Source organism: Oryctolagus cuniculus, chromosome 2, assembly GCF_964237555.1.
Source record: "Oryctolagus cuniculus chromosome 2, mOryCun1.1, whole genome shotgun sequence".
Lineage (NCBI taxonomy): Eukaryota > Metazoa > Chordata > Mammalia > Lagomorpha > Leporidae > Oryctolagus > Oryctolagus cuniculus.
Window position 1 is genome coordinate 77,422,202 of NC_091433.1, and position 24,069 is coordinate 77,446,270.

A 24,069-nucleotide genomic window follows, 5' to 3' on the forward strand; every position below is an offset into this window, starting at 1 on the left:
ATGAGGTTGTGACGGGGTGGGCTCTGCCTGGCCACGGCCTCCAGAGCTGAGCTGAAGGCTGAGGTCCAGAAGCTTCTGCAGCTTCCTGGGCTGAAGGAGGATGGACTTCAGCGCCAAGTCCCCTCACAGGACTCCTGCTGGGCACTTAGGCGTGGATGCAGGGAATTGGGTTAGGCTGCCTCCAGGGCGTGAGGAGTGCTGCAGCTCACTGACCACACGGGCAGCGGCAAGGACAGGTCCCACGGACACAGGCTTATATTCAGAGTTGGGCTGCTGGGTTGTTTTTTGTAAAAATTGTCAGCAATCGAATACTAAGTGTAATTTTTTCCTAAGAAAATATTTGTGAAAACTTTTGTTAAAATACTGTCATCAAACTAGAAAAGAGTTATACATATATGATGCCATATGAAAGCAGGAGGTACAAAATTAAGGTCATCTCAGTATTTTCCATTACTGTTCACACTATATTTCTTTGAATTTTTTCTAATTACTCATAGCGTCTAGGTTGTACAGGGTAAACAACATCACATGTTAATTGGCTTAGGAATATTGTCAAAACGGATTACCTGTAATTCCATTTCCTGTGTAGATTGGATGAGACATTACAAGGACACAGGCCATATGTTCCCCAATGTGTCTTTTCAATTACATTAAATTAAAGATTTTGCAAATTAGATACATAAGGAAAGTTCTATGGCTCTTTCAGGCTCATCAAAGATTTTCAATATTATTACAAATAAAAAAGATACATGTAATCAGATGTCTGTAAATTTACATTAGATTTAAGATAGGAATACAACATTCTTAAAGGTTTGTAAATAAAAAAGTAAAACAACTCATACATGTATAAATACATATTTGTATATTGTCTCTGCTGTAGAATCTTTTCTTTGATATTGATATACAATAATTCTACAACCTATGGGGTACATTGTGGTATTTTGATGCAACTGCCCAATATATAATGATCCCTTCAGGGTAATTGGCATATCCACCACTTCCTGCTTAGTTTTTTAAATTGTATTTTTATACAACGTGTTTTATAGTACACTAGAATGTTCTACCACACAGATATATTCAATGTGGGGGGAATCTTAACAACTATCTCTCCCTAGATGATAAGTTCAATTACATATGCATTCTTTCCAAAGATTATTTGTGACTCCCAGAGAGAATTAATACACTACTGACTTAAAATTCTATAGCTTTTAGATAATTCTTGCAGGGAATTTTTTTTTTCCATCAGAAAATAAGTAGTATAGGTGGGCTCTTAACTAATGCTGTTATTTTTTTCTGGGTAGAGCACATCTTTCACCTTGAAAAGGATGATGTCCAAAACATATTAAATAAGCAAAATAGTGCCAACATGAAAACTCTGAGGAGTAAAAAGCTTATGAATTGCAGTGCCTTGGTTTTTGTGTTCCTGTTTGTTGTTTTTTCTTTCAGAATGCTGCCATCTTCTGGTCAAACTGCATCACTTCACGCACACACGCACACCCTCACACACACACACAAATCATGCTATGAGGCAAATTAGGCGTACATAAATGTATTTTTGTGGCAGCCTTTTCAAGATTTGTGCTGACAATGATCTGCAGTAGTTGGATTTCCATGACTGTTCAGAAAGGTAAAGAAGCTAAATTCACAGATGACATTTCAGGACTTGTAATGCTGTGAAGCACGTTGCACAGTCCATGCCTGTGGAACCACAAAAGAGACAGCATCTCTGGGGACTGCTCGGCGTTGTCCTTGCTGTGAGGATCTGTCGCTAAATAAGCAATCTGAACATATATTTGCTATTTTCAGCTCAATTTTCGATGTTTCTCACTTTGAAAAAATTTTTAGAATATTCTGTATAAAACTTACACAATAATTGTCTTCCTTACAAGAAAGTACACTCTTGTGGCTGAAAACTTTCTCTCAGTTGAGTTTCTGTAGTTTTTAGAAAGACTTATCAAAGGCTATGTAATTTAAATGCCAAACTTTGATCTATCACATATTTACACCCTTCTTTTCATTCATTCATTGAACACGTGTTGGAGCTTTTATCCTGTGCTAGTCAGTTTGCTAAGCACTGAAAATTCAAACACGTGCAAGATGCTGTCTGTGGATTTGAAAGGACATAACTTAATGAATTCCTTCAACCAAGCTCTAGAAATCTCCACCATACCACACTGTCTATATCTTACAAAAATATCTCAACCTACACAAACCCAAAAACTAGCATATCAGTGCACAAGGGTAAGAAGTCTGTGAAAGATTCATTCGCTACTGCTTGTTGTCACGGATGATTTCTCCCAGATTTTCTCTTTCTGTCGCTCATGGTATTTGCAGTATAGTGACACATATAACCCATACTACATAGCCATAGAATCTGCCACCAGAGTCAGTATCTAGCAGGTGAAGAATCTGGACACAAGGAGCCCCCAAAGACCTGAGTCACTCAAGAGGAGCTGGGATCACATGCTGGCTAAAAATAACAGCCTCATCTTGCTGCAGTCCTGCCTAAGACCTCTGTGGATGAAGCAGGAAGTTGCTTCTCTAAAGCTCTCGAATGACATTATGAGGCAGAATCCTAACAAAAGGTGAAATGTGTATTCATAGCTCTAAATGTCCACTGTCTTCCTCTGATTATGAAACCATAAAACAGGCCAGCACCGCGGCTCACTAGGCTAATCCTCTGCCTGTGGGGCCGGCACACCGGGTTCTAGTCCCGGTTTGGGCGCTGGATTCTGTCCCAGTTGCTCCTCTTCCAGTCCAGCTCTCTGCTGTGGCGGGGGAAGGCAGTGGCATCCCATATGGGTGCCGGGTCCTAGTCCTGGTTGCTCTTCTTCCAGTCCAGCTCTCTGTTGTGGCCAAGGAGTGCAGTGGAGGATGGCCCAAGTGCTTGGGCCCTGCACCCACATGGGAGACCAGGAAGAAGCACCTGGCTCCTGGCTTCGGATCGGCACAGTGGGCCGGCCGTAGCGGCCATTTTGGGGGTGAACCAATGGAAGGAAGACCTTTCTCTCTGTCTCTCTCACTGTCTAACTCTGCCTATCAAAAAAGAAAAAGAAAGAAACCATAAAACAAATCACTCCTCCCTCACTCCACATATATCCCTGCCTTATCTCTTAATGTTTTGAGTTTTCTAACAAATCTCACACTGCAACTATTTTGCCTTTCCCATATTCAAAAAAAAAATCACGATTGAAAGTTGATTTGTGGAAAGGGTGGCAAGTGTTTGGTGTAGGTGTTAACTCTGCGGTGCCCACATCCCATATCAGAGTGCCTGGGTTCAGGTGGTTAGCCCTGCCCCTGAATCCAGTTTTCTACTAATGTGCATCCTGGGAGGTAGCAGGTGATTGCTCAAGCACTCAAGTTCCTTCACATTCTTGTGGGATACCCAGACGGAATTCCAGGCTCCTGGCTTTAGCCTTGACTGCCAACTGTTGCTGGCATGTGGGGAATAAAAGAACAGATGGAAGATCTCTCTGTGATCTCTCAGTGTTTCTCTGCCTTTCAAGAAAGTATATAAATTTTTTGATAATGGACAATAAGTGCCTAAAAGTTGGCCATGGCAGGGAGGAGAGGCAAGCATGCTGTGCTTCATAGATAGGTTGTGATTTCAGGAGTAGGCTGTGTGCTTTCACAGCACCAAGCACACAGAAAAGTTTCTCTCTAAAGTGCTTACTTAGAGGCCCAGAGCAAGGAGGAAACTTGTCATCAGCAAATCCCACCAGCTGGGCCTTATTTCCCTTGCAGAGCCATACTGTTTTTCCCATTATTAAAAGAAAACAAGTAAATGATGATATGCATTGTTGAATGGTATTTACTGGATAATGTGAAAATGTCTTCCATATTCTCTGTAATACAAAATAGGAACTGCTACAGATGTTAAGCTCAAGAACTCAAGAATTAATGCAATCAGTTCCCCAGTCAAATCATTCTCTATAGTGAGAGGTTGCCCCTAAGATTGTGTGGAAATTTTTTTTCTTGGAGCAACACTATTGAGACTATCTCACAAATCATGCTTGTGAAAGTATGGGGAGAAAAAGTCTTTCTAACAAGTATCTCAGATACCTCCATGCTCTTATTTGCTGGGGCTAATATGAATGTATATATTTTCTTGTGATTTTAAACCCAAATTTTTTAAAGATTTATTTATTGAAAGGCAGAGTAAGAGGGAGAACAAATGGTTGCAATGCCCAGAGCTATTCGGGGCTGAAGCCAGGAGCCTGGAACACCATGCATATCTCCCACATGGGTGGCTGGGGCCCAAGCACCTGGCCTATCTTCTGCTGCCCTCCTAGGCACATTATCAGGGAACTGACTCCAAAGTGGGGTAGCCAAGACTCAGATGACTCCCCCATAAGGGATGCTAGCATCCAGCACATACCATGCCTTTACTTTGCTTGCTGTGCCACAATGCCAGCCCCTAACCTCAGTTTAATATTCTACAAAATACTACTCTATAAAATGTAATGTGTACTTTATACCCTTCTTTGAATTAGAATCTTTGCCAAACTTTGAAGTAATCTTTCAGTCCTCACCACATGGCAAAAAATAAAAATGTAATTGTTGAAATTTCCAATTTAGATAGAAGATTTAAAGAATTTGAGTATAATCAGCCTGATCTTTGGCTTCCTGTATCAGAGGGTAAGTTGAACTTGGATTTCAATTGCTCCAGTGTGGTTGATCTGAATCCATAATAAACCGTGCAACCATGGACAATGCAGTCTATTACACTGGAACCTATTTCAAGAGGCTACATTTAAATACTATAGATCATAAATTAAAAGCAGATACAGTTTTCACATTGTTAGGATCTCCATACATACCTTTTAAAATAAATGTGTTCTTAGAAAGTAATGCATAAAATTATTTTTGACAAATTGAATAACATTTTCAATAGTATATTCTTGTTGCTTGAATTCTGTGGACTATTCTTTCAGCTGAATCAAATTCTGGTATGTTCTGTACTAGAGTATATTCAAGAGGCACACATATGTAACTGAGAAAGGGACCAGACCAAGACAATTGGTTTAACCAGGAAGATTAGAGTATCAAGAGCCCAGAAGGACATCCATCCTTGTCGTGCATGCCTTAGAATAAGGTAAGGAATGGTTTAGAAAGTCAAGTTCTCAGAACAGTTGAAATACTCAACCTCAGAGAGAACTGAAAGATGAAGGAGGCTTTTATCATCAGTGTACACACCTGTGTATTCAGAGCCAACACTAATGAACTTGGCCATTATCTGGGAAGACAAGGATTATGAAAACGATTAACAATTCAGCCACCTCTCTCTGCGTCCAACCTAAAACTTGTCAGTTGAATTTGTGCTACAGCTCTCTCATTGCAGCTACCTGTAGCTGTTACTCTTGGTTGCTATTCTCTGAGCCAACTCCTGGTGGATATGGGCAGGGTATATAAGGGCATCCCAACCATCTGATCTCATTAGGAATATTCAAAAGATCATTTATCATGAATTGTAATACATATATTCCTAGAAAATTTGTTTCTCTGCCCTTTTATTTATTATATTTGTCTTTATTTGAGAGTGAGAGAGAGATCAATCTCCCATCCATTGACTCATTACCCAAATGCACACAATGACCAGGACTAGACCAGGCTAGAGTCAGAAGCTGGAAACATCTAGGCTGCATCTAGGCAGCCCACGTGGGTGGCAGGGACCCAACTACTTGAACCATCACCTCTTTCTTCATAGGGTGCATGTTAGTACAAAGCCAGAATTAGGAGCATTAGGAGCACAGCTATGACACAAACATAGTCACTTTGATTTGGTATGCGGGCATTCAGAGTAGCAGCTTAACCACAAGCCCAAAGCTCACCCCTCTCTGGCTTCTTAACAGTTTACCATATGAGCATCTTTCGATCTGAGTAAGCATTCAGTGCTAAACAAAATATTAGAATGAGCCTCTTGCATACGTCTGTTAACTTCTTTCTATCAACACTGGGTCATTTCTACTCAAGAAGATGAGGAAATACCTCAGGCCTTAGTCAAAAATGACAGAAAGTTCATGAACTGTGCTTTATAATCATGGCAATTCAGATGTCAGTAAGCAAGCAGCAGTGTTTCATTAGTGATTGATACATACAGTTTCAGGAGGGATTCCTGCACTGTGTTGTACCCCTGAAGACAGGATGTCCTTCCACATCACCAGGGAAGAATTCACTTGGACAGTTTCTTGGAATGCTGGTGAAGCCCCGGACAGTGCCGCTGTTTGCACAGAAAGTGGTTAGAAACAGGCTACTCCTGGAAATGATGACTTAATTTAGATTGCCCTTCTCTCTATAAATGTAAGGAAAGCACGCTATTGAACCTTGACTTGGGATTTTCTGGGACTTTTAAAATAATCCATAATAAATATCAATCATATTTTTAGCCCATTTTTTTTCAGATATTCAGAATCCTAGTTTCCATTATCAAAGTCACACTCCCCACACACATGTGTGTACACACACGGGCACACACACACTTCTGAAAGAAGTAGCAGGTGAAATGTAATGGTAATGAGGTATAACTACTTCTCATTAAGCAAAAATTGCAAACTGCAGATCAAATGAATACTCTCCCAATCTATCTCATGTACTCACTTTCAGCCTTCAACAATCTCAACTGAATGTGTTTTCAAAAGACTTTAGCTTTTGACAATGTGCTATTACCGTGCCATAGATGGTATTGGATCCTTTTATGATGCACTTGTTTAGTGATAAAGATGCCTTTAAGTACCAAAATATTACCTTTTGGCTATCAATGTTTCATTTGTTCATTGAGTAACCACTTATTGAGTGCCTACTGTGCAACAAGTGTTGTGCTACATGCCAGAGATACACTAGGCACCCTCATAGAGCTTGCAATTAAAAACTGATTTGGGAGACACACTAATAATCAGTTCTGACTCGGAGAAGCTTGCAATGGGACACCTGAACTAATTTAGAGGGAATCAGCAGAAGTAAGTTACAGTGGGTGCCTCAGAAGTATTTCTTGAATATTTAAGGACAAGGTGAATCTTCAGCATGGTGAAGGATGTGTCGGGAGCCATGGAAAGAAGTTTTCAGGCAAAGAGTCAGTGTGAGTGGAGGCATGGAAGTGGGAAAAGCCCACCACACATGCGGGGACTTGCATTTGGTTTAGTTGGGGACAGATGCAGGGTTTCAGATCCAGAGTCATGGTTGCTAACGGTTAGTTAGAGTTAGATCCAGAAGTATCTCCTAGACAATAACAAAGAGGATGAGGGGGCTTTATCCAAGGATTTTATAGGGAAAGAGAGAGAGACCAGATGTGCGTTCTAAAAATCTTTTTTGAATGGGGACAAGATACCTTAGAGTCACTCTATGATGGGAGATTATTTTGAACACTGTTAGAGCAATCCAGGCACAAAATGATGATATGTAAACTGAAAAAGAGAATGTGTGGAAGGATCTCAGAAATACTAACGAATTATCACCTGTATAATACAGTAATATATTGGATCTAGGGAGTAACCAGCAAGATGATGGCACTAACACAGAGATTGTCTTTGGCACCCATTTTTCCCTTCTGAAAACAGTCCCCAGTTTTCATTTGAGTATTGCTCCCAGAAACACTTCCTTCTTGTAACATAGCAGGATGACCCCCAAGAATAGAACATGTGGCCCAGATTAGAGTTGCTAAACACACAAGCCATTGCCAAGGCCACTTTCCTGTGTGAGTGTGTGTGAATGGGTGTGTGTGTGTGTGTGTGTGTGGCAGGGGGGACTGGGTGAAGCAGGGATCCACTTGTCCTGAGCTAGTCTAATTAGGATTGGATGTCAGCAGTTTTGTGGGATGCTGTCTCCTTTAACTGTGGCTAGAGTAGCAAGAATATGAGGCAGGGGGTGCTGTACCCATCTTGCCACACCAGATAGAGAACCTAAGAATGCAGCCAAGAGATAAACAAAGCTTAAGGAGGGAGCAACCCAAGCACATTTTGCTGGCATTGTTTGAGCCTTGGTTTCAGCCACACCTGTAGCCAGTCCTACAACTGGACTTTTCAATTGTTTACGCCAATGTACTTAAGTTGTTTGTAGGAGAAAGAGTACAAGTTCATATAGAAGTCAGGGACAACGCCAGAGAGCAGTTTAAGTCTACAGGTCTGGAGCTGCAAGAACAAATCCTGTAGTGGAAACCACAGATAGGTGATTTTATAAATGAGATATCACTGAGTGTTCTGAAGAAAAGTCTGAGAAAAACATACACTCAATGAGTTACTCAACAAAGGCTTATTGAACATGAAACTCCAAGTACTACATCAATGAAGCGAAGTGACAATAGAAATAATAAATAATAGCAATATCAATAAATCCCTGATAAGAGTATATTCGAGAAAAAATAGGGCAGGCATATGGCCTAGCAGCTTGATTGATTGTGTCCCCTATCAAAGTGCCTCAGTTAAACCTAGGAGCAAGGCAGGAATTTTGGCACAGCAAGTTAAGCTGCCACTTGGGGCACCATACATCTGTATCAGAGTGCATGGGATGCAGTCCTGCCTGTTTCCAAAGCCCCTGGAAGGTAACAGATGATGGCCCAAGTTCTTGTCACCCACATGGGAGACCTGTATTGAGTTCCTGACTCCTAACTGCAGTTCAGCCCAGCCCTGGCCATTATAGGAGTGAACCACAGATGAGGGATGGGTCTCTTCTCTCTCTCTCTATCTCTCTCTCTCTGCCCCAAGTAAGTAAAGATTTTTAAACAAGAGACAGAAAAACTCAGAAAGCAAACCAAATAAAGTATACAGCAAGTTTAATAATGATGTGTACTAGGAAGAATGAATGGGATATGGACTTTCAGAAAGAGCAAGCTAGGCTCCATCAATTCATTGACAGATTTTTCAGTACAGATGGGAAGGGAGTGAGAAAGTATACCATACAAACACCTGCAGGCATACAAAAACAGGCATGCTGGGACATAAAACAAGCAGATCACTGAGCTAGAACTGAGAGATCAAGGAAGAACAACTGGGTTACCTAAGGCAGGTCAGGCCATTGACTTCTATTCTGAGTGAGATGTGAAGCCACGGGAGGGTTCCAGGTAGAGATGTTCTATGATCTGACTTGGGCTTCAAATGGACTGCTCTGGCTATGTGTTGAGAACAGCTTTAGGCACAAGGAAAGGGACTTAATTAGGAGGCAAGTATGAGAGTTTAGGCCAGAGGAGGTGGAGGCTGTGCCAGGGAGGCAGCAGTGATGTAGGGAAAACTGTTCATATTCTAGATACATGTTTAAGGGAGAGAAACCATGAATTCTGATGGATGGAATGTGATATCTAAGAGAAAAAAGGCAAGCCAAGGATGACTGCAGGTGTTTTGCCTTAGCTACCAAGAGAATGAGAGAAGCCCTCTGAGGAAGCAAAATGAGAGACCAGCAAAAATTATGAAACAATGCTGTCACAGAAAACAAAGGAGCTCACACAGAGAAGGAGAGCTTGGTTAATATCCACAAAAGCTGCATAAAAACCATGGGAATAATATGAGCACAAAAAATTTCCCCTTTGATCTGACGTCAACAACAGAAAAAGCAGCTCTTCAATGACGGCGGTGAAACAGTATAATCTTTTTCTTTTTCTCTTTATTCCCCAAGCCAAATGCACAGAAATTGCTAGCCTATGTAAGAAGGTATCAATAGACTGAATAAAAGAATAAACCTATTTGAAGCTCAGCCAAATCCTACAAATCTACATAATCACAATGGAAGACAGAAGCTCAGGACACAGTGCGTGTCTGCTAGGCATTTATGGACGATGGTGGACACCTATGTGAGCGCACTCATAGGTGTGAGGCAGTCATACCATTGTGCCACATGTCTGCTTGTTCTAAGCATCACCAGATAAGGCTTGAGCATGAAGAGCAGTGTTAACGCCAAGTACCACTTACCTCAACTCAGAATAAACATTTGTTTGTTCTAGAAACAGTAAGCCTTAATAAATGTTCAACTCCCCCCCTTCCCTTCTGTGAGGGATGTATAGCCTAGAAGCTTCAAGGATATGTATTTGCCCCCAAACTGCCTAGCTCAGCTCTTAGAACAAATGCATGCCAACTTGATAAAAAAAAAAAAAAAAGCGCAGCTCAAATGGAAAATGCTCTCTGCTCTCTGATGGAACATCGATATTTTGTAAGAACTCTTTTCTGCCTGGAGAAAAACTGCCTCACCTTGCATTTTCATTTGGGTAATAACCCACAATAGCAACCTGCAGTCATTCCTGATTTCCCTGCAGCGAAGAAGAACTTGAGTTTATTGTGCTGCTTTGTGGGAGGTGCGAAAGCAACACTCCCATCTGCCAGAGGTGCCCCTACCGTGAAGGAGAAGGTGTCAAGGAAGAGAGAGGCATTGCATGAGCTTAAGTTTGGTGTCATGGAAAATATGCAATCCTGGGAGATGGAAGAGGTGGTGTTGGAGGCCCCCTTATCACTGAGGGCCAATAACTTCTCTTTCTAAAGAAGGGCTCACAATCTTATCTGTTTGAAAATCCCCTATTATGTCTTCAACAAAACAGCTCAAATTTTCTTTTCCACTTTGAGTCATATACGACTGGAATGAGTTCAGCTTTTTGGAACACACTGAGCACTTGATGCCAGGGTCACAGATTGAGTCCTTGACTGTACTCATTGCTTTATACTCAGAGCGTTTTCCATCCCAGAAACCATTTCCCGCTCCAGAGCCATATGTGAAATTCCAAACCCCCACACAATTAGTGATTGCAACTGGGACCTACAGAGAGTATGGTCATTTCTGTAAAACTCCTCCCTTCATTGAAGAACTTCTCCTGCCCCTTGTTCTGATCATACAGTAGCATCTTCATTTGCAAATTTAACTGAAATCATCTATTGAAAGCTTTTCCTGCCCTGCCTTCTTTGCCCCAGGGAAGGCAACTGGGTACTCCTGCTGAATTCATCCTCAAGCTGCCCAGTTCAGATAAACACACAACAGACAAAAATAGACCATGAGAACTTTCCTCCTGCTATCCACTATGTTCACTAAAAGTCTAGGAGTACTACCTGATTTTCCAGCTTCAAAGAATATAGGAAAGATTCAGTGTGCTATACTATGTAAAGAAAACAAAGAACCTCAAAAGCAAACATGGTTGTATTTTTGTGTTATCTTGTATTGCTACTGCTTTTGCTCTTGTTGTAATAAAGAAATGACGTTGTACAAAAAAAATTTGTGAGACCTTGGGTAGATGGAGATTGCTTTCTGTGTTCCTTCCATGGGACCCCTTAGCAAGGATTGGGATTCACAAGTTAATGTATAGACAGGACATGAAATGTCTTGCAGGCTCTTTAAGGACTGCATGGATCACAGCCAGTCATTCTCTGTGTTGCGTTTCCTAGCAGGTCATGGCCTGGAGTGACTGGCTACAGAGCATTCCACATCCTGAGTCACAAACCTTGCAGGTGGCCCTTCTTTCTGCCAGCTTGATCAGATCAGATCTAGCCTTGGGAAGGGCCATGGTGCAGCAGGCGCCCAGAGGGTGTGAAGAGGAGAGGGAAAGGCAGCAGCCAGAGCAAGTACCCAGGTCTATAGTGGAAGCCCAGAATTAGAAAAGTGACAGATTACAAAGAAAGAGAACCTGACAGAAGCACAGAACTTGAAAGACAAATACAATGTCAGTGAGCCTCTATTCTAATTCTCAGCATTATGAAATATAGGAGAATAGCCTCCAGGGAGCCAGAGAGAGAGAGAGGAAAGGGAAAGGAGGCCAAGTTCGTGGTTCTGAGAGTAAGCAGACAGGAATGGGGGTTGGAGAGAAAGTGTGCCCCATGCGTACAAGAAAGGAAGGAAGGAAGTGATGCAATACAGCAAAGAATGCAAGAGAGCCTGAGCAATTCCACAGAGAGCAGAGTGTGTGGACAAGCCTGCGTGAAGGGAGAACAACGGACAGGAAAGCTTCTGGAACAAGCCGCAGCCAGATGGCCCTTGACCCAGAGGGGAACTGGAGCCCTCGGTATGGAGAGATCTTCCCCTCGGCCAGGCGTGGACTTGCTGCCTTGGCCGAGTCTTGAGAGAGGACCCAACTGGACATAAATGGAGAGAAGACCGAATCAGGGGATGCTGTGGCCTGAAATTCACATCCTCTCAAACTGAGCACAATTTTAAATGTTTGATTCCTCCTCTTCTTGTTTGAACTTGGGCAGAAGCACCCTGAAGTCTAAGTCACCTCTGGACTGCATCCCCAACTCTTCATTTAGTTTATTGTAGGACTTTATCTCTCTAAGCCTTGGTTGATTCATCCTCAAATGTTGAACACCATTCATGGGTTTAGCAGCAGAATCTCCCTCCTGCACACAAAGAACCTTCCATAGACTGCAGGCTCCATGGAGCCACAGGCCACATCTGCCTTGGTCATTATGACCTCATCTCGCTGAGAACACTGACAGGCACGTAGCGGATGCACCATAGATGGGTGTCAAATGAATTAAAGGAAAATACAATGCGCATAGCATACAAAAGCTGAGCTGTGCTGGCTGAAGCAGTATGGAACCCTACTCCCTCACCCCTCTTGACCATTGGGTCCCTAAAGGAGTACTCAGAGCACGGAAACCCCAGCTTGAAACTGCTAGCTGACCTAGCTGTCCTGACACCTCCTCTGCAAGTACCTAGTTCTATGGTCTCTGTGCCGAGCACGTTGAGTTCAAGTGTAGACATTCATCTGGTTTGGCCCAAATTCACCTGACTGAAGGATCACTTTTCCCACTTCACCCTCTACTTTAAAGTCCTGGTCTTTAAACCTTCTTGCTGGTACAGTTTCCCCTCTCTTTCCAGAAGATGAAAGAATTTTTCCAGACAAGCCTGCTGTGAGTGACTTCATGGAAATGAATATCTCGAGTCCCTTATGTGCCTCTCATGCGGGGAACTCCTTGTATTTATTTATTTTTAAGAATAGGACTGGGAGGTTGACGTTTCCATTAGCAGTTGAGTGATTTTTTTTTTAAATAAAAACTCCACTCCTCAGTGAGACATGCCTCACATTCCGGTCTCCCCACTTCAGGCACTTCTGTGCTACTAAATATGCGGTGGGAATGACACATGTCTGGAAACCCAGAAGTAACACGTCTCACAACTGCTTGCTCAGTGGTGTACAATGAAGGTGTTGTGAGCGGCTGCCGGAGGAATGCAGACTCCAAGATCCTCAAAGAGCAATCTGTGACATCTTTTGCCTTGGCATTTATCCCTAGGTGTGCTCAAAGGTGTCTTATGTTTGAGTGCTACTCCTGCCTATCATGGGATTAAGGCACGGAGTCATCTGGCTGTCCAAAGGCTACTGGAAATATCACAATATCGTTAGGCAAACTGAGGCCGGTAATTTCCCCTCCAAGATAGGACACCTGTGATAACAGATGCCGCTAACGGGATGAATTAGCTCCCCATACACAACGTCAGGTACAAGCGAGCCACATGGATGTTTGCCTCAGTGCTTCCTGTAGCTCTGGTGTACTTCTGTTCTTAAGGGGCAGACACAATCAGTTTAACTCAAAGACTTTTTCTCCCAATTTGTCTCAACCAAGAGATTCACAACAAGGTATTCTCTTGACCAAAGTTAAGGCTAATAATAGGATAGAGGTTGTGAAATGGAAATTTAAAATGGAATTGGATTGCTAAGGATTACGCTAATGAAATACAGATTGGATCAGATATAAATTAAGTATCAGAACAGGAAGACATTTGTCCCAGTTGAAAAAAAAAAAGTGTTGAAAGTCTTTGGACACAGATTTTCAAACAATTTCTAACTTTATACCAACAGTTTAATCCTTGGCAAAATATATAGTACACTTCAACAAGAGAAAACTTTGCAATTACCTTTTATTAAACTCAAAATAATTTCTTGTGTAACAATTAGTTCTTATCATTCGGATGGTTTTTCGGATTAATGAATTCAAAATGTGAGATATTTTCTCTTAAAATAAGCATTTTAATTAAACTAATGAAAAGATGTTTGGTTGAGCTTTGAAAAGTTTACAAAGAAGTCTATAGTGGATGACTTTTTTTCCCCCCAAAGAAACCTTTTATTAAAGGGATACAAACTTCATGCATTTCATAGGTACAATTTTAGGAATATAGTGATTCTTCTTGCTATAACTGCCCTCGCACCCGCACTCTCACCCCTCTTCCTTCTCCCTCTGCCATTCCCAGTCCGATTGTCCACTAAGATCCATTTTCAATTAACTTTATACACAGAAGACCAACTCTATACTAAGTAAAGAGTTCAACAGTTTACATAAAAAAAAATGTAATGGATGACAATTTTAAAAGTCATCTATCCCTAGTCCAAAAAGGGAATCCATGTGAGCTTACAGATGTAGGTACCAGTACTTAGGACCACTAAGCAAAATGGGAGATAGAAGTGGCGTTAACCATAAACCTGGACACTTAAAAGCAGTGCTTGATGATGACACATAAGTGGGATCAACATAAACACATTCGCATACACGCACACATATCCCTCTTCCTACTAGCACTGCAAAGAAACCATACTTTCAAATTTCAGAGAGCTCCTTCCAGCACAGAAAGAGTTAAAGGAGTGTCTACCTTTGTACCTGGTTGCCTTTAGCCAAGTAAAGCAAATGCCATATAAGCATAGAGCTTTGTTCTTGATCGTTCACGTTATCATTTTGGTGCCAAACACAAAGAGATCCAAATGAAATCCAATTTTGCAATCACCAAATACTGAGAAATGTTTGAGCATGCTTGGCGCGGTTAGATTTCATTGGTCCTGCAATGTTATCAGAAAATGAAGTTGTAGAATTCTTCTGTGTGGTGGCATGGTTTGGTTTTTTGCTTTTTTATATTAATAGGAAGAACATGTGAAAATACCAGTGAGTTTAGGTTCTGTTTATTCTTTGTCTCTCCTGTGTACCAGAACAATGACTGTTGTGGGTAAAAAGCTAGGTTCAGTTTCCACTGAGGTCACCAGCTTTATGACCTTGAATTAATTTCTTATCTGAGCTTCAATGTTGTTAACCTACAAAATAAGGATAATTGTACATAGTTGCCATGGATATCATGAACTTAAAAGAAAAAAATAACTGTAAATGCTTAGCATGCAGTTATTCAATGACTTATATTAAGTTCCTGCAATGCACGTGCTCTGAGACTACAGTGCAGAGTCAGGCAGAAAGCACAGACTCTGCCCATGGAGAGCAAATGTTTAAGTACAAGCAAATATTCACACTACAAACAAATCCAAAGGCAAATACTGAAAGACAGGTTCATTCCGTGGACTCTTCACTTGTTGCTTGTTCTAGAATGAGGATGTTGCGATTTTTTTTTTGTGATGGCTGATTAATATTTATGTTCCTCAATAACATATAAACTTCATGATGGCAAAGACCAGCCTTGTACATCCATACCTGCATACAGTAGGCACATAATGCTGAATATAGGAATGTGAGCCTTTAGATAGGATGGTCTAGAAACGCTTCTCAAGGATGCTGGAGCATATAAGTGATGAGAAAAAGGTCAGCCGTGGGAAGGAAAAGAGCCAAGAGCATTCTAGACAGGAAATGTCCAGGGCAAAGGCCCTGAGACAGGAAGGAGCATGGAATGCCTCAGGGACAGGAAGGGGCTGGTGGGATGAAGTAGCCCACAACAGGCTGGGGTGTATTTCAGTTTTACTCTAAGTGTAAAAGCAAGTTCCCTTTTCCCTCTTCCATGCCTCTCCTTGTTTACAGTTTTGTTTTAGTAACAAGATAAGCATCCATCTAAAAATTAGGCAACAATATCTGGGATGATGAGAAACAGATGTGAGGAATCATGCAGGAAAGGTGAGCCTACATCAGAGCTTACCTTTGGTTTCAAGCTTATCCTGGAATTTATTAACACTTTGGGGCACTTGGCTCCCCGCTTTACCGACTGCCCAGAAATCGGCACCAACTGCCCTAATTCCACACTCTGTCGTCTCCACTTTGGAGGATGTCACAGAAATTCTTCTTAGCCAGACTCTACCAGTTCCCCCAAACACAGACTCTTTCTCCAGTCTTACTGGTTCTCTTCCAAAAAGTCACTTAATCTTCAGGGTTCAGCTTCCACATCCTATAAAGTGACATTGAGGTCACTCTCCCTGCAGATTTTGTCTTCAGCTTCTCAGCACGGCAAGCTGATTCGAATTAAACCACTGCTCAATGCTTTGCTTCTTCAGAGCAGGAAGCTGGAAAGTTCTGCTGTTTTCTCAAAAGTTAGTGGTTGTCATCTATTGTATCCAGCTGTTGTTTGGCTCTGCATTTGGATTTCTTTGATTTTTAGGAAATTCTCTGTTCTTCCTCTTCTTCCTGCCTTGCCTGTGTGGGAGGGCTATGTTATAACTCAACCTAGTATTCAGAGTACCATGTGACCCAAAGCCTTGCCTTTAGTGCTGTGACTCACTTCTAAGACAGTGTTGATACACAAGGATATTTCCAAAGTTCATGGAAAAAATGAAATTGAAAGGTAAGTTTATTTTGTGGCAAAAAAAATGTAACCCATGCGTAACTTTTTCATAATACGCCTTTTCCATGCACATTTTGAAGACACTGTGTATGTGGCTGATGAGGACTCAGGCAGTGGTACTTTTGTCAGCCCTAGGAGTTCCCCCTTGAGAATGAAGCTTGATTCAACCCCTCCCTACTCTACTGGGAGAGACATTTGATTTTGGTAGGGAAAAGTTTCCAAAATGTTATTAAATACCTTCTCTGGAACTCTCTGTGAAATACATAAATTAATAACACATAAATGGGACTTTTAAAACATATGCCACTTCTTTTAAAATGAGACCTGATCTGGATATTAATAAGTGATATAGGAAATGCTTGCGCTGTAAGGTTGAAGTGAAGAAAGAAAAGGAATTTAATGTTGCCTGTGCCACAGGACTCTAAATAGGTAAAACAGTTAGCATGGAAAGAAGGAAACATACCAAACCATTGACAATGCTCATATCTGGATGGTGAGAATGTGGATTTTTATTATTGTATTCATGGCTTTCTACACTTAGTCATTTTAAAAACAGTATTACATGTATAGTCTAAAAATGTACGCTATTTGTAAAAGAAATTAAATCATACTTCACAACCAAAATATTGGTTAATATTACAGCATAAGTATTATCCTCCTGATTCACAATGGTTCTCAACCTTGGACACATTAGAATTAACTGAGGAAATTCTTAACAATCCCAGTGCCCAAGCTGAACCCTGTTCCAATTAAATCAGAGTTGAAAACCCAGGCATCAGTATTTTTAAGTCCCCCAGGTGATTTCAATGTGCCGTCACGGTCACAACTACTGGTAGACTAATTGGATAGCTTAGATCAGTGGTTTGCAACCCTGGCTGCAATTAGAATCTCCTGGGGACCTTTTATAATACCAATGTATGGTCCCTAACCCCTGATTCTAACTTTAATTGGTTTGTAGTAGAGCCCTAGCACTAAATTTTTCCAAGTGATTCTGATGTACAGACAGGCCTGTTGAATATTCACTCTGTACAGGGTCGTGTGCTGAATGTTTCATGTGCATCATCTCATTACAGAAAAAGAAATAGGCCAGGACTCAGAGATATGGAATGCATCTCTCAAGGGAGCCCCGTCTGTTTGAACACAGCTTGTCTTTCTCGTGTGGGGGTAAACAAAGGAAGAATTCTCTCCAGTTCTGAAAGAATGCTTTCTCAACACTCTGATAGAGAATGTGGCCCAGCCACTCCCCATGTGTTGATGCTGGGGCAGGCATTCAGCACAGCCCTGACGGTGCCCGCATCCCATATCAGAGTGCCTTTCTTGGAATCCTGGCTGCCTCCTGCTTCCAGCTTGCAGTTCTGTGCACCCTGGGACAAAGCAGGTGACAACTCAAGTACTTGGATTCCTGCCACCCATGTGGGAGATTGAAATTGAGTTCCCAGCTCCTGGCTTCAGACTGGCCCCTTCTCAGGGCAGTTGTAGGCATTTGGGGTGTGACCAGCCAGATAGGAGACCTATCTTTCTCTCTTTCTTTTTATCCCTCTCTCTCTCTGCCTTTCAAATAAATAAAAGTTTAAAATGTTGATGGCATAGCTCTTAATACATCTTTTTTAGCAATTGTTTCATCCTCGCAAAATCTACAAAATGTAGATACATTTGTAAAATATCCTAAGCATTCCTATTCATTCATTCTATGCTGACTTGAAGAACATTAGGATTCAGTTACTTCCAACTTGCTCGAAGTTATCATCGTGTCTCATCATTGAACTTCAGGACCATGTCCAGCTTCTCTCCTGAAATCGTGCCATGGTTCTTTTTTTTATTATTTTGTATTCGTTTTTGCTTATAAACAGTTAAGTACATGTTTGAGAATTAAAGAATTTTTCAAAACTCATTAGATAGTTGGACACACTCTTAGATGTCACACGACCAGTCTTAGGATTCCCGTCCCAGACAAATTTCAGCATCGCTGGAATTGCTTAGGTCTCTCTCTGATCCTTCCTTTGGACTGAGCTATATTTTCTGAACTGACTTCAAGTACACTTCACCCTTTCTAAAAGTCAAGATTCCCACACACCTAAAACAGAGCTGCAGGTGCATCTTGCCAGCAGAGCTGGGACCCATTCATCTATAATTTGAGTCCCAAGTTTTTGATGTATGATGCATTTTCCTTTGTATAGCATTGCCTGAGCACAACATGACCCAATGAAGCAAACTGATCGGTTTAGGATACAAAATAAGCCATTTTGAAGTAGGCAGGCATACAGGTTAAAATTGATCAGGTTTGTGAGCTGAAAGACCACGCCTTCACCTCATGCCCCTACTTGGCCACACCTGAGTGCCCACCGGCCAATCAGGTTAATTAACCACTCCCCTTTGAAAGTGGATTAAGGCTGGCGCCACGGCTCAATAGGCTAATCCTCCACCTTGCGGCACCAGCACACGGGGTTCTAGTCCCGGTCGGGGCGCCGGATTCTGTCCCGGTTGCCCCTCTTCCAGGCCAGCTCTCTGCTGTGGCCTGGGAGTGCAGTGGAGGATGGCCCAAGTCCTTGGGCCCTGCACCTGCCTGGGAGACCAGGAGAAGCACCTGGCTCCTGGCTTCGGATCAGCGCAGTGTGCTGGCCATAGCATGCCAGCCGCGGCGGCCATTGAAGGGTGAACCAACGGTAAAGGAAGACCTTTCTCTCTGTCTCTCTCTCTCTGTCCACTCTGCCTGTCAAAAAATAAATAAATAAATAAAAATTAAAAAAAAAAGAAAGTGGATTAAAAGCCCGGGACACAGTGTGTCCAGCCCTTTTCTTCTTTTTCCTTTCCTTGGCCTTTTGCCAGTACGGGGCTGGCTGCAGCCCTGCGCCTTCAGGGTTCGTGGCCTTTGGGCCAACCCACCCTATGCTTCCTGGCCTAGATGCTCTTCCACATGGCTGGTTCCTGGTACCCGGTATGAATCCAGGTTTATCTCTCTCTCAGATAAAGCCCTCACTCTCCTATGCATCTTTCGCACTAAATTAAAGCTTAAAATGTACTATGCTGCCTCATTCATTTATGGCGATATTCAGAATTCTTTGAATATTAGACAAGCACCCACACGGGCTTATTAATATGGGGAACTTATTAATAAGCATATTGTGATATTGTATGGCACCCCAAATTCCGATATCATATATGGCACCCCAGATGGGACTTTTGGGGGACTTTAAGAAGCCACATTCTGATACATTTTAGGGGGCCAAATATCGGTGTCAATTTCAATAAGCAGAAATTCTGACTCCACTTATGAGGCAGGATTTGTGAGAGAGCAGAGGAAAAAGAAACAAATACTGTTTAAAGCACAGTTTTAACTTTTGCAGGATAAAATAGGCATTTCCTTTCAAATAATTGTTGCAAATGACAATCTTTCAACATTCACAAACTTGCCATGTAGCATGGTCTTATTTTAGTTGGTGAGTGTGGGCCTCAAGGGAAAAGAGAGAAAATAGCCATGTTGAGAGCCTGGGTTTAGGGAAAGGGAAATCTTTTCTACACTCTGCTTCTTATTCATTTCCCTTCTTTGTTAGCATTTCTATTTGGCTCCTTCCTTAGCAAGAATTCAGTCTTATTTTTTTAGGGTAGTATAGCCCTATACTTTGTGATGGGGCTATATGGAGAGAGAAAATCTAATATGTAAAAAGGCAATATATTAATATTTGTAAAAGAAAAAGCCTTACTGCATTTTTTACTTATTCTACATGAGAAGAAAACCTAGGAAGCACATTAATAATAGTCTCTGGGGCTTAATCCAGAACAGAAGAAAAATACTGTGAACAGGAGAATCTGTGTTACAAAGCAAAATGTTATAGCAAGATTAGCCTCTCAAGTTTTTCAGTCTGTGGATTATCAGAAAGGTCTCATCTCTTTTAAGATAATACTTAATTTTATACAATTTTGTCTGTCAATATGGGAATAAAATTAAATTTTAAAATACCTAATGTATGAGTATAAATACTGTTTTTATAAAATGTATGTCCCAAGTAGGATTTATATCTCTTGTAATCAAATGGACATCTTCCAATTTCTTCCAAACATTCTCCACCTGTGCAGAGAATTGGAAAAATTCTAATATGCTCTAATTCTGGATGTTTATACAGCATTGAAAAAAATGGGTGTTTCTTACCCATCTCAACTTGCTCACCAGTTTAACACATTCATGGCAAACGTATCTCTACCCTTGTAATCCCCAGGAAAGACAATGCTGAAGAACAGAAAGAATTTGGATTTGACTCAGGAAAGGAGAATTATCCTATCTCCTTGTAACTTTAGTCACAATTTCACAATCCTTGCTAAACCATATGCAAAGGGCCAAAAGCAATAAAACAGCAGAAACTCAGGAAGAATGTGCCAGAGTGCAGAGAACAGTTGCCCCAGGCTTAACTTCATTGACCTTTAATCTGTTGGGGTCATCAGCGATTTCTTTATAAAGCATCCCGCAACGTGACCGTGCTCAGGTCCTACATAGCTTGTTCTGCAAGCCAGAGTCTTAGCAATGGAAGTCATACTTGATTTTTGGTGCTGAACAGTTGGGGTAACTTTGCCCAATAAAAATAAAACAGCTTTCTCTGCCATTGTCTTATTTGAACCGTGCTTGGACCAGACAGCAGATTGAGACACAGGTCTCTGACTGAGGGAAGGACTTTGCTGAGGCTTCTCTGAATGGTGAATGCTTTACAAGACCTGGAACTCTAAACCTAGCATCTCAAGAGTAAAGTGTTGCTTAGGAGTAGAAAGAACACTATTCAGAAAGCCAGAAGACCAGGGTCCTGTTACTGATGTACTATGTAATAGCCACGTGACTTCAGAAATGATGTTTGCAAATTATTTATGAAGGCCCTACACTTATTTATGCAGGCTAGCACTGGCGAATGTAAATAGAGCCCAGTTGCTGAGTTCAAGGGGCCCATAATTTAATCAAGAATGTAAATCAACACAAATTATGGAGATATAATTTGAGAAGTGCTGGGCATTTGGAAAAGTTGTAAAGAGAATGAGAGGAAGGAATATCTGCTCTGTGGGAGGCATGCAGGCAGAAATGCTGCAGAACTTTCAGTCAGGAGCTTGAAAGATAAGCAACAAGTAATCTGGTATTATGAAAATACATGGTGCAGAAAGGAGGGCAATTTGAGATATAAACTGAGGCAAACTGTGAAACACTTTGAATATCTTGCTGGTCAGCACCACGACTCACTAGGCTAATCCTCCACCTGCAGCGTCAGCACCCCGGGTTCTATCCCCAGTTGGGGCACTGGATTCTGTCCCAGTTGCTCCTCTTCCGGTCCAGCTCTCTGCTGTGGCCCGGGAAGGCAGTGGAGGATGGCCCAGGTCCTTGGGCCCTGCACCCGCATGAGAGACCAGGAGGAAGCACCTGACTCCTGGCTTCGGATTGTCGCAGTGCGCCGGCCGTAGTGGCCGTTTGTGGGGTGAACCAACGGAAGGAAGACCTTTCTCTCTGTCTCTCTCTGTCTCACTGTCTAACTCTGCCTGCCAAAAAAAAAAAGAATATCTTGCTAAGGAATTCGGACAACTCAGGGTCCATGAGACTAAATTTCCTCATTTTTATTTGCTTATGTTTCTAAAAAATGTATTCAAGAGACAGAGTTAGGAGGGGGTGGTCTCTTATCCATTTGTTCATTCCCCAAATACCCACAACAACTAGGACATGGCAATGCTGAAAGCTCAGATTCCATGTGGGTAGCAGGGACTCAATTACTTGAGCTATCATGGCTGCCTCCCAGGGTCTGCATTAGCAGAAAGTTGAAATCTCAGCAACCAAGCTAGGTATTGAACTGAGTCACTATCATGCAAAAAGTGGGTGTCTTAACCACCAGGCTAAATACGCATCCCCTAAAATTTCCTCATTTTTAAATAAGGGATGTAGGAGTTGGAGTGTGCTACAGTGGTTAAATTACCACTTGGGATGCCCACATCCCATATTAGATGCCTGTTTTGAATCCCAGCTACATTTATTCCAATCCAGGTTCTTGCTAATGCACACTCTGGGAGGCAGTATATGATGGCTCAAGTACTTGTGTCCCTTCCTCCACTTGGGAGTCTGGGATTGGGTTCCAGGCTCCTGGCTTTGGCTGGTTCCAGCCCTGGCTGTTGAGGGCATTTAGGGGGTAAATCAACAGATGAAAGATCTCTCTCCTTCTGACTTTCAACTGAACTCGAAAATAAATAAATAAATACTTTGACAATTTGAATGTGATGGACTTAATGTCTACGTTCATGACCAGGTTTAGAAGTTTTAAAAGATTACACGCAAAGTTCAAAGGGAAGGTGCAGATATTTGGTCTAAGTGGTTAAACCACTGGTTAGGATGTCCCCATGCCAATAGGAGTACCTGTGTGCAATATCCAACTTCAGCTCCTAATTCCAGCTTCTGGCTGATGCAGACCCTAGGAGGCAGCAGTAACGGCTCAAGTAATTGGGTGTCTCCCACATGAGAAACCTAGATTGAGCTCCCAGCTCCCAGCGTTATCCTCCTCCCCCGCATCCCTCCCCACCAGACCAATGCAGGCATTTGAGAGTGAACAAGCACTGTCTCTCTCTCTCTCTCTTACTCTCCCCATCAGACTCTATCTCTCAAATGAATAAAGAAATTTAAAAAACTTGAAGGGGAAATGTCTTGCATGAAATCCGACTACATGATATCCCTTCCTGTATAGATAATACCAAGTCAGTGGCTATTACTCTAGACTCCAGAAAAAACACCCTCCTTAGGTCACTGTAGAAGTGTTTGAATGAAAATTTTAAATATATCATTTTAAATTCATCAGTGCTGTTTGTATTATAGATGCTAATATTTTCTAGCACCTCAAGTTAAATTACTTAAAATGCTACTGTAGAATGATAGTGTTTCTCTCTCCATATTCATATAATGAAGCTCTAACCCCTCTATGTGGCTGCATTTGGAGTATGAAAGTAAGATTAAGTAGGGTCATGGGGTTCCACCCTGATCTGACAAGATTAGGGTCTATGAGAAGACACATGCTGGGCCCCAAGCACACCTGGGAAAGGTGATGTCAGGACATAGCAAGCAGCTGATGATCTACACCAAAAACTGAACTCAGCCATACCTTGAACTTGACTCCAGGACTGTGAGGAATAAATTAATAAATTTCTGCTCTTTAAACCACCCAGTCTGTGGTATTTTGTTATGGCACCGCCAACTGACTAAGATGGATACTAAGTAATTGATTATTTGGTGTACGGATAGACTTTGTAAGTTTTCATTCAGGTACCAAAGTCTATTAAAATATGATTGTAATATTTAGAATATTTGAATGGTTGACTTTTATGGTAATTACTAAGCTCCAGAACATGAGAATTTTTTAACTGTGTGTGCTACAATGCAATAGTTGTGGACACAGCTCTCCCTTAATGTCTTATTTCATTAGAGGCGAGAACAGTCATTGATTTAAAACTTCTCACTTTCCACATTTCTGAACATGACCAGTGAGCTAAGTATTCATGGCACTCAAAGAAAAAAAAAAGAAAAAAGAAAATGAAATAAGCTAATGAGCGTGGTGCATGACTTTCAAACCAAGCAAGTTCTGTTCAAATTTTTTTTTACTTCTAAAGGAAGTATATAATTTTATA

At 41.6% G+C, this 24,069-nt stretch overlaps 1 protein-coding gene and 1 long non-coding RNA gene across 9 annotated transcripts in view; one reads left to right on the forward strand and one right to left on the reverse strand.

Annotated features, from left to right (window-relative positions):
* The window catches only part of LOC103352202 (uncharacterized), a 31,810-nt gene extending 7,836 nt beyond the window's left edge, over positions 1-23,974 (reverse strand). For 2 of the 3 annotated variants that reach the window (XR_007914067.2, XR_007914066.2), the window contains exons 1-3: positions 15,802-23,974; positions 6,099-6,220; positions 5,197-5,236 (exon numbers count right to left, since the gene is read on the reverse strand). This is a non-coding gene — a long non-coding RNA (uncharacterized lncRNA). The remainder of the gene's footprint in view (positions 1-5,196; positions 5,237-6,098; positions 6,221-15,801) is intronic. The other variant, XR_519708.4, reaches the window with a different exon arrangement.
* DLC1 (DLC1 Rho GTPase activating protein) overlaps positions 1-24,069 on the forward strand; it is a 515,079-nt gene that overhangs the window by 226,240 nt on the left and 264,770 nt on the right. The gene's annotated exons all lie outside the window — the stretch shown is intronic.